The following is a 12,037-nucleotide window of genomic DNA, read 5'->3' on the forward strand; positions in this document are numbered from 1 at the left end:
GCGGGTGGGAGGGGGCTAAACTATCACATCAGAAACAATATGACCTTGTCCACTGTGTCATCTAAATAAGGATATTTTGGCAACTGGTCCAGCCAATCCATCACTACATATTATAGGGAAATGTTCTGCAAAGCTGTGCACATGAGTAGCATTCTGCAAGCCTCTGTGAGTGGCCTCCCCCTTTTTAACTAAGAGCGCTAAGGCCTCAGGTATACTAGACAAGCCCTCTACCACTAAGCTGCACCCTCAGTCCCTGCAGTTATCCTACTAAATCTCCTGGGTCCACTGTACCTCTTTGTTTCCCAAGGCTCTGAGCTCAGAAGTTCCCAAGCTGTGTGAGGTATGAGATTTTCCCAAGTCCTCTGCCAAAGGACCTCAGTTCGGGAGAAACATAAACAGACCTCTGGTGAACCAGGTTTTACTTGCAGTCTGCCCTAAAGCTTTTGGCTTCAGGGGCAAAGAAAGTGGTTAAGTAGTTTTCCCAGGAAGAGGGCTAATTTAGATAAAGTGTACTTTCAGGAATATTTTATGTCTAAGAACATGAGCACTATAAATTACTACAAAAAGCTGTGTGTGTGTGTGTGTGTGTGTGTGTGTGTGTGTGTGTGTGTTAGTGGGATCGAATCCAGGGCCTTGTATATGCTAGACAAGCCCTCTACCACTGACCTACAGCCCCAGCACAAGAGAAGTAACACTTCTTGATGTATATATAATTTTTACTCTCATCAGCTAGAAGACATATTAAAAATGGCAGGAAAAGAAAATTTTAAACATCAGGAAAAAGGCAGGCAGTGTAACATTGCCACTGAGAAGCCAGATCCTGCTGCTGCTGCTTACCGGCATTATAATTTCTCTGAGTCTCAATTTCCTTATCTGTAAAATGGGGAAGATTATAATACATCCCTCCAAGAGTTGTTCTGTGGGCTAAATAGGATACTGCAAGCAAAGCCCTTGCCACAGATCTGTCATGCAGTGAGGATACAGGAGCTGTTTTCAAGACCATTTATTCTCCCGTGTTCTTCTCACATTTTTCCTTCCCTGTGCTTATCATCCCCCCAGCACAGGAATATGAACTCCGTGCCAACAAGAATCTCTGTTCACTTGTGTATCTCCAGGCAAGTGGCTACCATGGTATAGACAGACAAGGCACATTAACCACATAGTCAGCGAGTTCCAATTTAAGAGTTCAATGATTAAAGTCTAGCCGCTCAAGCAGGATGAGAGCAGGCTGCTGTGGATAGAAAGTCTGGTCGAAGTTCTGAGGCTTGACTTCCTAGGAGAGCAACTGTTCTGCCTGTTCTGCCCGTTCTGTAGATGAAGAAGTTGAGCTTTAGTGATAGTATATTTTTCTCATATCATGTGGCCTGACTCCAAAACCTGTTTTCATGAAATCTTTCAATGCTGTCTCCTTGCCTAAAAGAAAGTTTGGACATAACCATTCCATACAGAGCTGCTGCTAATGCCTGGCGGTGAGATATTATTCCTGGTGATGGAAACGCCTGTGTCCTACCTCTCTGGCAGTTACGTTCTCCGAATTCTGTGTCTGACAGTGTTTTGACCTGGGGTGGGGAGTGTTCAGACACTGGATGGGACTTTACCTCCAGGGCTAGCTAATCCCTAAAGAGAATGAAGAACTTGTCAATGAGCGTGCCTTTCATATGCAAACCAACCAACCACCTTCCACCCAGCTCTCACTCCACCAATATTTCCTTGCCCTAAATCATCCCAACTAGAGGCCACTTCTGTACCCCAGAGGCAGCTGGAATTCCTGAAACCATCCCACCCTAAACTGGTTGCTCTCCCCTGATTTGCTTTTCCTTTGGAAGCCTCAGAAAGGCTCTGCTTCAGCTTTCTCTTTGTTCCTGCTGCTGTTCCCCTGCTGCTGTTCCTCCTGGTGTTCCCCCTAGGCCTTGTGAGGCACATTATTATAGTAATATGTTCATAGTCAAACCCACTTTATCCCAGCTTTGTCTGTTTCAGTCCATGTGGTAACCTCTGGACTCTCAAACAAGATATTCAAGTCATTTTTTTTTTACTATGAATGTACCCACACTCTGGTTTCTCTTCAGATCGTATAAATCTTTCGCTTTTTACTGTGAATATACCCATCAATATATTTCTTACTTTATTTCTTGGCTCATTCAACATATTGTTGATAATTCATGTAACTACTGAGATCCCCACAATTTCAGGGCCATATTATAAAGCAAAGACTCCCCATTCCCAGCTATATTTGCTTCTCTTGTCTTTTCTAATTATAGAATTTTGTAGGGCTGGGGATTTAGCTCAGCGGCACAGCACCTGCCTGGCAAGTGCAAGGTTGTGAGTTCGATTCCCGGTACTGAAAAAAATAAAATAAAATAAAATAAAATAAAATTTTGTAGAGGACAAGGCCTCTCGGAATTGACTTTGTATCTGTTGAAAGCAAGTGTGCCCATGGCACTAAATTCTGGAGGGATGCACAGTTGTGTGGCTCCCAAACTTTTTCCTTTCTCTTCTTCATTTTCCCTTCTTGTATCTTGAGGCTTGGAATGTTCTGTGGCCATGTTGGATCATAAAGACGGATCCCAGAAGACTTCTTGGGACGAATGGCTTACTTTTCAATGTGTCTGTCTCGTTGAGCAACTGTTTCTTGGGGGTTTTCTTTCACTTGCAGCTGAGCCAAATCATTACTAATTCTGCAGCAAATGGTGTAAGTGAAGGACTCGAGGAGCTGACCCTTAGTGACAAAATTAATAACTGCGTGGCTTAACTGACATTGCATCCTGTGGACAGCAAAAGCATTAATAATGCTAATGGCTTGCCTTTCATAGTGCTTTATAATTTCAGCACACTTTCGAATACATTTTCTCTTTTGATCCTCATAATAAGTAGTTGGGCCAGAGAAATGAAAGGCTTTGGTGCTAGCCTGTACACTGAAAACCGTTCTATTCCAGCCCTGAAGGCAGTTTTTTCTGCTATATTTTTCCACCTGGTTTGGCTCAATGAGCCAATTAGTGGCATAGTACAAGGCTGAGGTTTTACTTTTTAGTTTCAGTAAACTTCACAAGTTGATTTCAATGTTATTTACGATGATAAAAATCATAGTTCAGAGGGAGTGAATGACTTCCCAACATTCATTATTTTGAAGTCCTCCTCTTCAGTATGACCGCATGTGGAGATTAGGCCTCTAAAGAGACAGTTAAGGTTGGACAAGGTCATAAGGGTGGAACCCCAATCCAATACCATGGGCACTTTAATAAGAACAGGAAGAGACATCAGGGATATGTGCACACAGAGAGAACCGCACAAGCCGCAGAAAGAGAGGCTGTTACAGCTGGTGTCTAGATGTTCCCCCAAACCCTCACGGGGCTGGGTCTATCTAGAGTGTCTGATGATAGGATCCAGGGTGTGTGATGATTAAATTAGTCCACTGATTGGTTTGGCATAGTTCTGGGTGTGGATAATGGGAAGGCCCACCCTGGCTGTGAGTACTACCCACCCTGAGGGTGTGTAGCCCAGACAGAATATAAGGGACAGAAAGATGGCTGCTATCCTTGCCAGCCATGAACCGTTTCTCCTCTGCAATGTCCCTCTGCCATGCTACCCTGCCTTGGAGCCAGCCAGCCATGAGCTAAATCTCTATAGACTGTGAGACAGATAGATTTTTCCTCCTTTAACCTTGGGTGTCGGGTATTTTGTCTCAGCAATGAGAAAAGAAGTAACTAAGAGGTCTAAGGAGAAACCACACATGCTGACACCTTGATCTTGGACTTCTGACCATCAGAACTGTGAGAAAATCCACTTCTGTTGTTTAAGCCACCTGTCTGTTCTAGCTGAGTAACACAGGAACTAAATAATTCTACCAGTGCTAGGGAGTAGATCAAGGCCCCAGTCTCTCGCTTCCCAACCCAGGATCTGCCCAGCAGCCCAGGGTACCTCTCCAGAGTGTCTGTGTCCCCAGCTCCTACTTACCTCTGGGAAGACAGGCCTCCCACCTCCCAGCTCTGTATCTTGTCCTGTGGATGTTGGAGGCTTATAGGACCACTCTGAGTACTTGTAGACACAGTAGATGCTTTATGGTAGGCAATCATCGGGGGGAAATATTACACAAATGATTGTAATCAAGATGTTTCTGGAAGTTAAAGAAAGTCAAACTAAACAGAAAGGGGGAAAACATGAAAGAACTTGTAAGACACTACTCCATACACCCACTGAGAGACGATAATTATTTATAATAAGAAATAAGAGTTGAAGATATAGTTCAGTGCTACAGTGCTTGCCTACCATGGAGGAGGCCTTGGGTTCAATCCCCAGTATCACAGAAAAAAAAAAGGAATTAAGGGTTGGCAAAGATATGACGCAGTTGAAACCCTCAGACATGACTAGTAGGAATGCAAATGATACACTGTAGGAAATAGTACAGTAGCTCCTCAAAGTTAAAAATGGAGTTATCATAAGACCTAGCAACTCCACTTCAGGATATATACCCAAAAGAATTGATGACAAATACTCTAACAGACATTGGTACACGAATGTTCACAGCAGCATTATTCATAGAGATCCACAGGTATAAGCAACCTAAATGTCCATCAGCTGTTTTTTGGGTGGGGTACCGGCAATCGAACTCAGGACCTCATGCTTGCCAGGCAGGCGCTACGCCACTGAGCTATATCCCCAGACCATCAACTGCTGGCTGACTGATCACAATGCAGCCTATCCTACAATGGAATATTATTGACCTAAATGAAGGAGTAAAGTACTGATAAACTCTGCAGTCTTATATAGCACGAAAATATACTAAGTACATAAAAGTCAGATATGAAAGGCCACATGTTGTATTCATGTATTTATTTATGTGTGTTTTGTTTGTCTGTTTGAGACAAGGTCGTACTATGTACTTTAGGCCAGCCTTGAACTCCCTATGTAGCCCAGACTGGCCTCAAACGCTTGGTGATCTTCCTGCTCCATTCTTCTGAGTACTGGAATTATAGGTGTTCACTACCCCGCCTGGCTGTGTTATTCCATTTATATGAAATTTCCAGTATAATAAACCAATAGAGACAGGAAGAAGAAAGTAATGATTGCCAGGGGTTAGAAGAAGCAGGGAATGGAGAGCAATTCAACATGTGAGGGTTTTCTTGTGGCGTGATAAAAATGTTTTGGAAGCTGAGCATGGTGGCATGTGTTTATAGTTCCATCTACTTGGGAGGCTGAGGCTGAGGCAGGAGGACAGTTTGAGGCCAACCTAGACCCTTTAACAAGATTCTGTCTCAAAAATACAAAAGAAGGGCCGGGGATTTAGCTCAGTGGCACGGTGCCTGCCTGGCAAGCATGAGGGCCTCAGCTTGATGCCCAGTACCCCCCTCCCAAAAAACCCGCGAAACAAAAACCTTGCAGTTTTCATCTTGCTCTTTTTAGAGACTGTATGCATAAATATTCAAATTTCAAATTGGGATAAATAAATTTAAAAAGTACTGTTAACCTGAAATAGGATAAACTAGATATAGTTTGTAAATAATCTCCAAATTTCAGTATCTGTATCATTTATTTATTATTTATTTATTTTATTTATTTTGGGTACTGGGAATCGAACTCGGGACCTCACATTTGCCAGGCAGGTGCTGCAACACTGAGCTAAACTTCCGGCCCTCTATATTATTGATTGATTGACTGACTGATTGATAGTAATATTGAAGTTTGAACCCGGGGCCTTTGCACTGAGCTATATCTTGAGCCTTTTTTTATTTTTATTTTTTTATTTGTATTTCATTATTTTTTTATTTTTAGACAAGGTATTGCTAAATTGCCTAGGCTGGGATTGAATTTGCAATCCTCATTCCTCAGCCTCCTGAGGGTGCTGAAGTTACAGGAGTATACCTGATTATCATTTTTAATATGGTATTGTTACTACATTTTCAAAAAATGTATGAATTATAGAAAATGTCAAACATAAGTAACAGTATAAAGCATATTATACTGAACCCTCATGGACCCACCACACAGCTCCAACAATGATTAACTTATGACAATATACCCACTACCTGCTTTCCTCTTATCCCCAGAATTATTATTATTATTATTATTAATTTTGGTACCGGGAATCAAACTCATGACCTCAGGCTTGCCAGGCAAGCACTTATGCCTCTGAGCTACATCCCCGGTCCCCCAGAATTATTTTCAAGTAAAGCTCAGACATCATTATCATCTCATTGTATTTTAGCATGCATGTCTAAAAGACAAAGATAATTTTTTTTTTTTTTTTTAAACATGGTCTCACTACGTAGTTCAGGGTGACCTTAAATTCACCACATAAACCAGGCTGGCCTTGAACTCGAGGTGATCTTCCTGCCTCAGACTCCAGAGTGCTGAGATTACAGGTATATGCCACCATGGGTGGCTAAAAAAACCAAAGATAATTCTTGAAGCTAGTTGTTTGCTTCTTTTGGACCCCCATAGCCTGTGAGCTCTGAGAGAGAAGGAGGCTTCACTCTCCTGCTCTTTGTCCTCCTGGAACCACAGCGGGGCTGACCTCAGGGCAGGAAACCTGCACCTTATTCAGGGCTTGGGTCCCCTGATTGGTTTAATGCTGTGTGGTGGCCATCTTTAAATTCTCAACTTTTTAACAAGAGCCCTAAATTTTTGTTCCGTGCTGAACTCTACAAATCATGTAACCAGTCCTGGCCATAGTTTACCCATGCAATAAACACCCGGTGCTTAAGGAGAGACACAGTGCCGGACTCTCTGCAGAGGAATCAGCACACTGAAGACCTTTACCCTCAACCAGTGATGGCGAACCTTTTAGAGCAGTGATGGCGAACCTTTTAGAGCAGTGATGGCAAACCTGTTAGAGACCAAGGGCCCAAACTGTAACCCAAAACTCACTTATTTATCACAAAGTGGCAATATTGCAATTTTTTTTCAATACGGCAAATAAACCTGAATATTGAAATTTAAATTTAGAAAAAAAAAAAAACAACTGTTTTCCAGGGCTTGGCTTCTGGGGCAACTTGGTTTATGTACTACGGGGGGGCTCTGCGTGTCCGCTGTGGCACATGCGCCGTAGGTCTGCCACCACCGTTTTAGAGCTTTCAGTGGTACAAACAGCCCGCTGTGGTGCGTGTGCCATAGATTCACCACCACTGCAACTAATCATTCTCTGGCATTCCCTAGCTCCTTGGATGGCACCACCATCCTTCCTGTGAAGGTCTAAAACCTACCTACCATTTCTGCCTCCTCGATCTCCTGAAACCTCCCACCCCCTCCACCATGCTAGCCATTCTGATAACCCAACACTGGCAACTCCAGAAACTCTGTGCAAGAAGGGTAGAGAATGCCTGTAGTCCCAGCACTCGGGAGGCTGAGGCAGGAGGATCACTATGAGTTTGAGGCCAGCCTGGGCTACCTAGTGAATTCAAGGACAGCTTGAACTACACAGTGAGACCATGTCTTTTTTTTTTTTTTTTTTTTTTTTGGTGCTGGGAATTGAACTCATGACCTCAGGCTTGCCTGGCAAGTGCTTAACCCACTGAACTATACCCCCGACCCGAGACCATGTCTTAAACAAATAAACAAACAGGTAGAGAAGGGGAAGTTAGTTATGAGCTGTCTCTGGAAAGCAAGCCTTATATTTCCTTAGGTTCTAATTTATATGGTTTGCCTACAGGCTGGTGCCTTAGTTTTGGATTTCACCAGGTGCTAGTGGTTTATTTGGGAGGTGATTCCAGGAAGCACTGTGAGCAAATGCAGAAATGAGACCAAGAAGGTAATGAAGAACATTTGGTGTATGCTAATGAGTGAGTTATCCCTTTAGACAACTGAGGTAGATCCTATGGGTAGCCTCAAAGAGAACGGAGAGTACACACCCTAGAATTGTCTCATCAAAAGGAAAAGAAGCTGGGGGATTTAGCTTACCAATTTCCGTAGGCTGTTTAGTTTTTTGGTTTGGGTTATTTTTTTGGTGGTGCTGGGGATGGAAACCAGGGCCTCATACATACTAAGCATGCCCTCCCTGGCCTGCACCCCAAAATCCTGGAGCCTATTGACTCACAGTTGTTCCTGGGAGCTTTAAAACTCCAGCATTTCCATCTGTGTGTGTGCTGGCCAACCACACATCAGCTGCCACGGAAGACCCAAAGGCAAGGAGACACAGAACCTGAGGTAAGAAGCTATCATGGTACAGGGAACTGTCTCTCAAAGCCACGTGGTGGCACATACCTGTAATTTCAGCTACAGCAAGACTGCAAGTTTGCAACCATCTTGGGTAACTTCATGATTTAGCAAGAACTTGTCTCAAAATAAAAACAAAGAGACCTGGGTTTGTGAAGCCCCAGCTTCAAGCCCCAGCCCCTCTTTGCGCCCCAAAAGCTACTGGTAAACTCAAGGTGGGCTGAAGGGTTATACGGGGGAAACACCAGTGGCATCTCCTACAGATGGATGGGTGGAGATTTCAAGGCAACTAAATCTCTCCTCTCTCCAAAGTTCCTGCAAAATTGTCCTTTCCACTGCCACCACCCCGCGCCAAGCCACCATCTCTCTACTCCACTGATCAGTCCCTCATCACTCACATTTCCCTCTAACCAACTGGAAGGCTGGGATTGGGATGGGAAGGACATTTTTAGTTTTTTATAGTTTTTTTTTAACTTTTTTTTTTTTGTCGGTACTGGGAACAGAACTCAGGACCTTGCGCCTACCAGGCAGGCGCTTGTGCCGCTGAGCTATATCTGCAGCTCTGCGGTTTTATAACTCAGTAATGTGTTTGATGTCAGTGAGGCAGAATGATAGACATCCATAGGGGAGATTTTTCCTTTTGCAATGGAGACTATTTCTCTGCCTAGGAAAAAGACTATTGTGTTTACCCCCACAAAATTTCTTCACTTGTAAAAAACTCCCAGAGAATCCAGTTACAAGATTACTAGCTGTGTACCCACCAACACGGAGGAAACCGCCGCGTTTCCAAGTCTTTTGTCTTGGTGCAGGATCCTGGGCATTCCAATATTCCACTTCCTTTCACTAAAAAGAAAATTGGCACCGAGTTTTCCTGGATGTGTTCCGTCTCAAAGCAACTACTGCTTCTGGCTGGGATACTCTGCATTTATCAGAAAGCAAAATGGCACAGTGAACCCGTTTGGGCCTTTAAATGTTTCTGATGGACAGAGTCAAGGCATTGCTCTTCCGAACCCCAGCCACATTACTAGATTCTGTATTTAATTTAATTCATGTTTATGGTAAGTCAGAGCACTTATTACTGGGGCTGGGGATATAGCTCAGTGGCACAAGCACCTGCCTGGTAAGCACAAGGTGCTGAGTTCAATTCCCAGTACCAAAAAATAAGTAAAGAAAAGGCAGCATTTTATTGGCTTTGATACTAGGCTTTGATGGAATACAAAATATACAAGGGCAAAACCTGCCCTCATTTTTCCCTGCTGGAGATATGGTGACATTTCTGCAGAGGGGGTGCTAGGAAGGGAAGGGACAGGAAACACTGAGTGTTCCTGTGTAGCTGGAGGATTTGCATGCATGTATGACTATGGATTCATCCCAGGCCCAGAACCAAGTTGAGGAATAGAGGGTGGGAGATTGCCTTAAAAATCTATACAACTGGCACCTTTGCAGGCATTTTATCAGGTTATCTGGTGGTGACCAGATTTACCACAATCAAATTTTTATAAGACCAAGTGGCAGGGCTGGGGATGTAGCTCAGTGAGAGCTTGCCTAGCATGTGCCAGGCCCTGGGTTTGATCCCCAGAATCAAATTAAAAATAAGTCCTGTAAAGATTTTGTTTTCACGCCAGGCATGATGGTGCATGCCTGTAATCCCAGCACTTGGGAGGCTGAGGCAGGAGGATCGTTGAGAGTTCAAGGCTAGTCTGAACTGCATAGTGAAATCCTGTCTCAAAAAGACAAAAAAGAAAAGACTTTTTTTTTTATAAGGCATGGTGGTGCATGCCTGTAATCCCAGCACTTGGGAGGCTGAGGCAGGAGGATCGTTGAGAGTTCAAGGCCAGTCTAGGCTACAAAGTAAGTTCAAGGCCAGCCTGAACTGCATAGCAAGACTCTGTCTCAAAAAGACCAAAAAGAAAAAAGAAAAGATTTTTTTTTGTTGTAAGACATGTGTTTTATTTTGGATCTAAAAATATGAGTTTTGTCAAAAAAAAAAAAAAAAAAAAAGTAGCTGTGGTAGAGGAGAAAGAATGTAAGAATGTAAACCCTCAAGGTAGGTATTACTCTAATAAAACACCTGCTGATACTAATAGACCTGTAAGTCGTTGCTACATCTCAGGCCCAAGGTCATTTACATCAATTTTTAGCAAGCTGAAACCCACAGATGTGCCGGAGATACTGAGTACTGTGCTGCCTTTGGTGTTTTCAGGTTGATTACTTTCATACACAAATAATACATATTTAGATCTCATGTTTTTGTTAAGGAGCTGTATAAATTTTGTACTAAAATAGAAGAAATTCAAGGCATCTCATTTCTGGATATTGCTGATTTTTTTTGCCTAGATAAATTCAGTTTTCAGCCATACAATTCATGACACCACCAGAGCCCCAAATAGTATGATGTACTGAGTAGAAGAGACACATAAAGGCTCAGTCAAGCACTTTTGCAGTCACGTGTTTAGGGAATCTATACATGGCCCAGATAATATGGAAAATCCGAGGCTATAACAATGCCAAGATCATAGAAATGAGTGCTACCTGACAATTCCATTGTTATGGTTTGTGTCTAGACGTCCCCACAAAGCTTCATGAAGTCATGGAGGGCAGGCTTTTCAGAGGTGGCTGAATCTAGGCTTGTGATTGATTCATGGTCCAATGCTGGGATTAAGGGTGTGAGTGCTACACCCGCCCTAGGGCAGAAAGCCTGCATATGATAGAAGGGAGGGACAGAGGCTCCTCCCCTCTCTCTCTCCCTTGCTGCTTTGCCACAGTCTGCTCTCCATGAACTGTGTCCTCCTCTGCCAAGCTACTCTGCACTGGAGCCAACTGGGTTCCCTGAGCTCCCTGGGACCCGCAACCGATTACGAACCAAAACCTCTACAAACTGAGCTAAATAAACCTTTCCTCCTTTGACTTCTAGTGTCCAGGATTTTGTCTCAGCAACGAGAGAAAAGTTACTAAGACAACCAGCAATGTTTGATGCCAGACAATGCAGCCAACAATGGTTATGAAAGATACCCATAAAGTGCCTGCTCATGGTCCATCCCAAGCCCTTTGCTAATGAACCAAATTTGACAGGACATTGACAAAGGCACTGCTAATTAATCGCTCTTCCAAACTCTCTTCCAAGTATGCCACCATGTTAGGCTGTTCAAGATAATGACAGGTAAACAGAAATCTACTGGGAGCTTTGAGGAAAAGCTTTTCATTTCTTAGTGAAGAGACGGTGGCAGCCCACCTATCCTTCCCCGTTACCCCTCATTTTAATGGTGATGTCATGTCTGCAGCTATAGCAGCTACCTTGTAACCATGAGCTGGACAAGTTTCTAGTGAAACCAACTTGGTAGGTAGGATTGCTGGGTTCCTGCTGGTGTCATTGAGCAGCTGTAACAAAGCCAGAAGTTTCCTAATTTTTTTTTAACCTGACATTTTATTATGAAAAATATTGAGCTCACAGAGAAGTTAAAAGAATCGTATAGTGAACATTTAACCATCTAGCTTCTACAATCAATCTTATAAAAAAAAAATCAATATTATGTGCTGGTTAGGCTCATGTGTCCACTACCATAATCAACACACTGAACAGTTTTGTTTGTGATTTGCCTTAAAATTAGGATAAACTAAAGCACCTCTAAAAAAAAGAGGAGTAGCTTGGTGTGGTGGCCCATGCCTGTAATCCCAGCACTTAGGAGGCTGAGGCAGGAGGGTCACTGCAAGTTCGAGTCCAGCCTGAACTGCATAGTGAGACCCTGTCTCAAAAAGACCAAAAAATAAAAAATTTTAAAAATTTAAAAAGAGTATCATTTAGTGCTAACAAGAAATGAGCTATCAGCCAGGTATGGTGATACACAACTGTAATCCCAGCCCTGGGGAGGCTGAGGCAAGAGGATCATTG

This window comes from Chinchilla lanigera, unplaced genomic scaffold (assembly GCF_000276665.1).
Source record: "Chinchilla lanigera isolate Chin_1 unplaced genomic scaffold, ChiLan1.0 scaffold00001, whole genome shotgun sequence".
Lineage (NCBI taxonomy): Eukaryota > Metazoa > Chordata > Mammalia > Rodentia > Chinchillidae > Chinchilla > Chinchilla lanigera.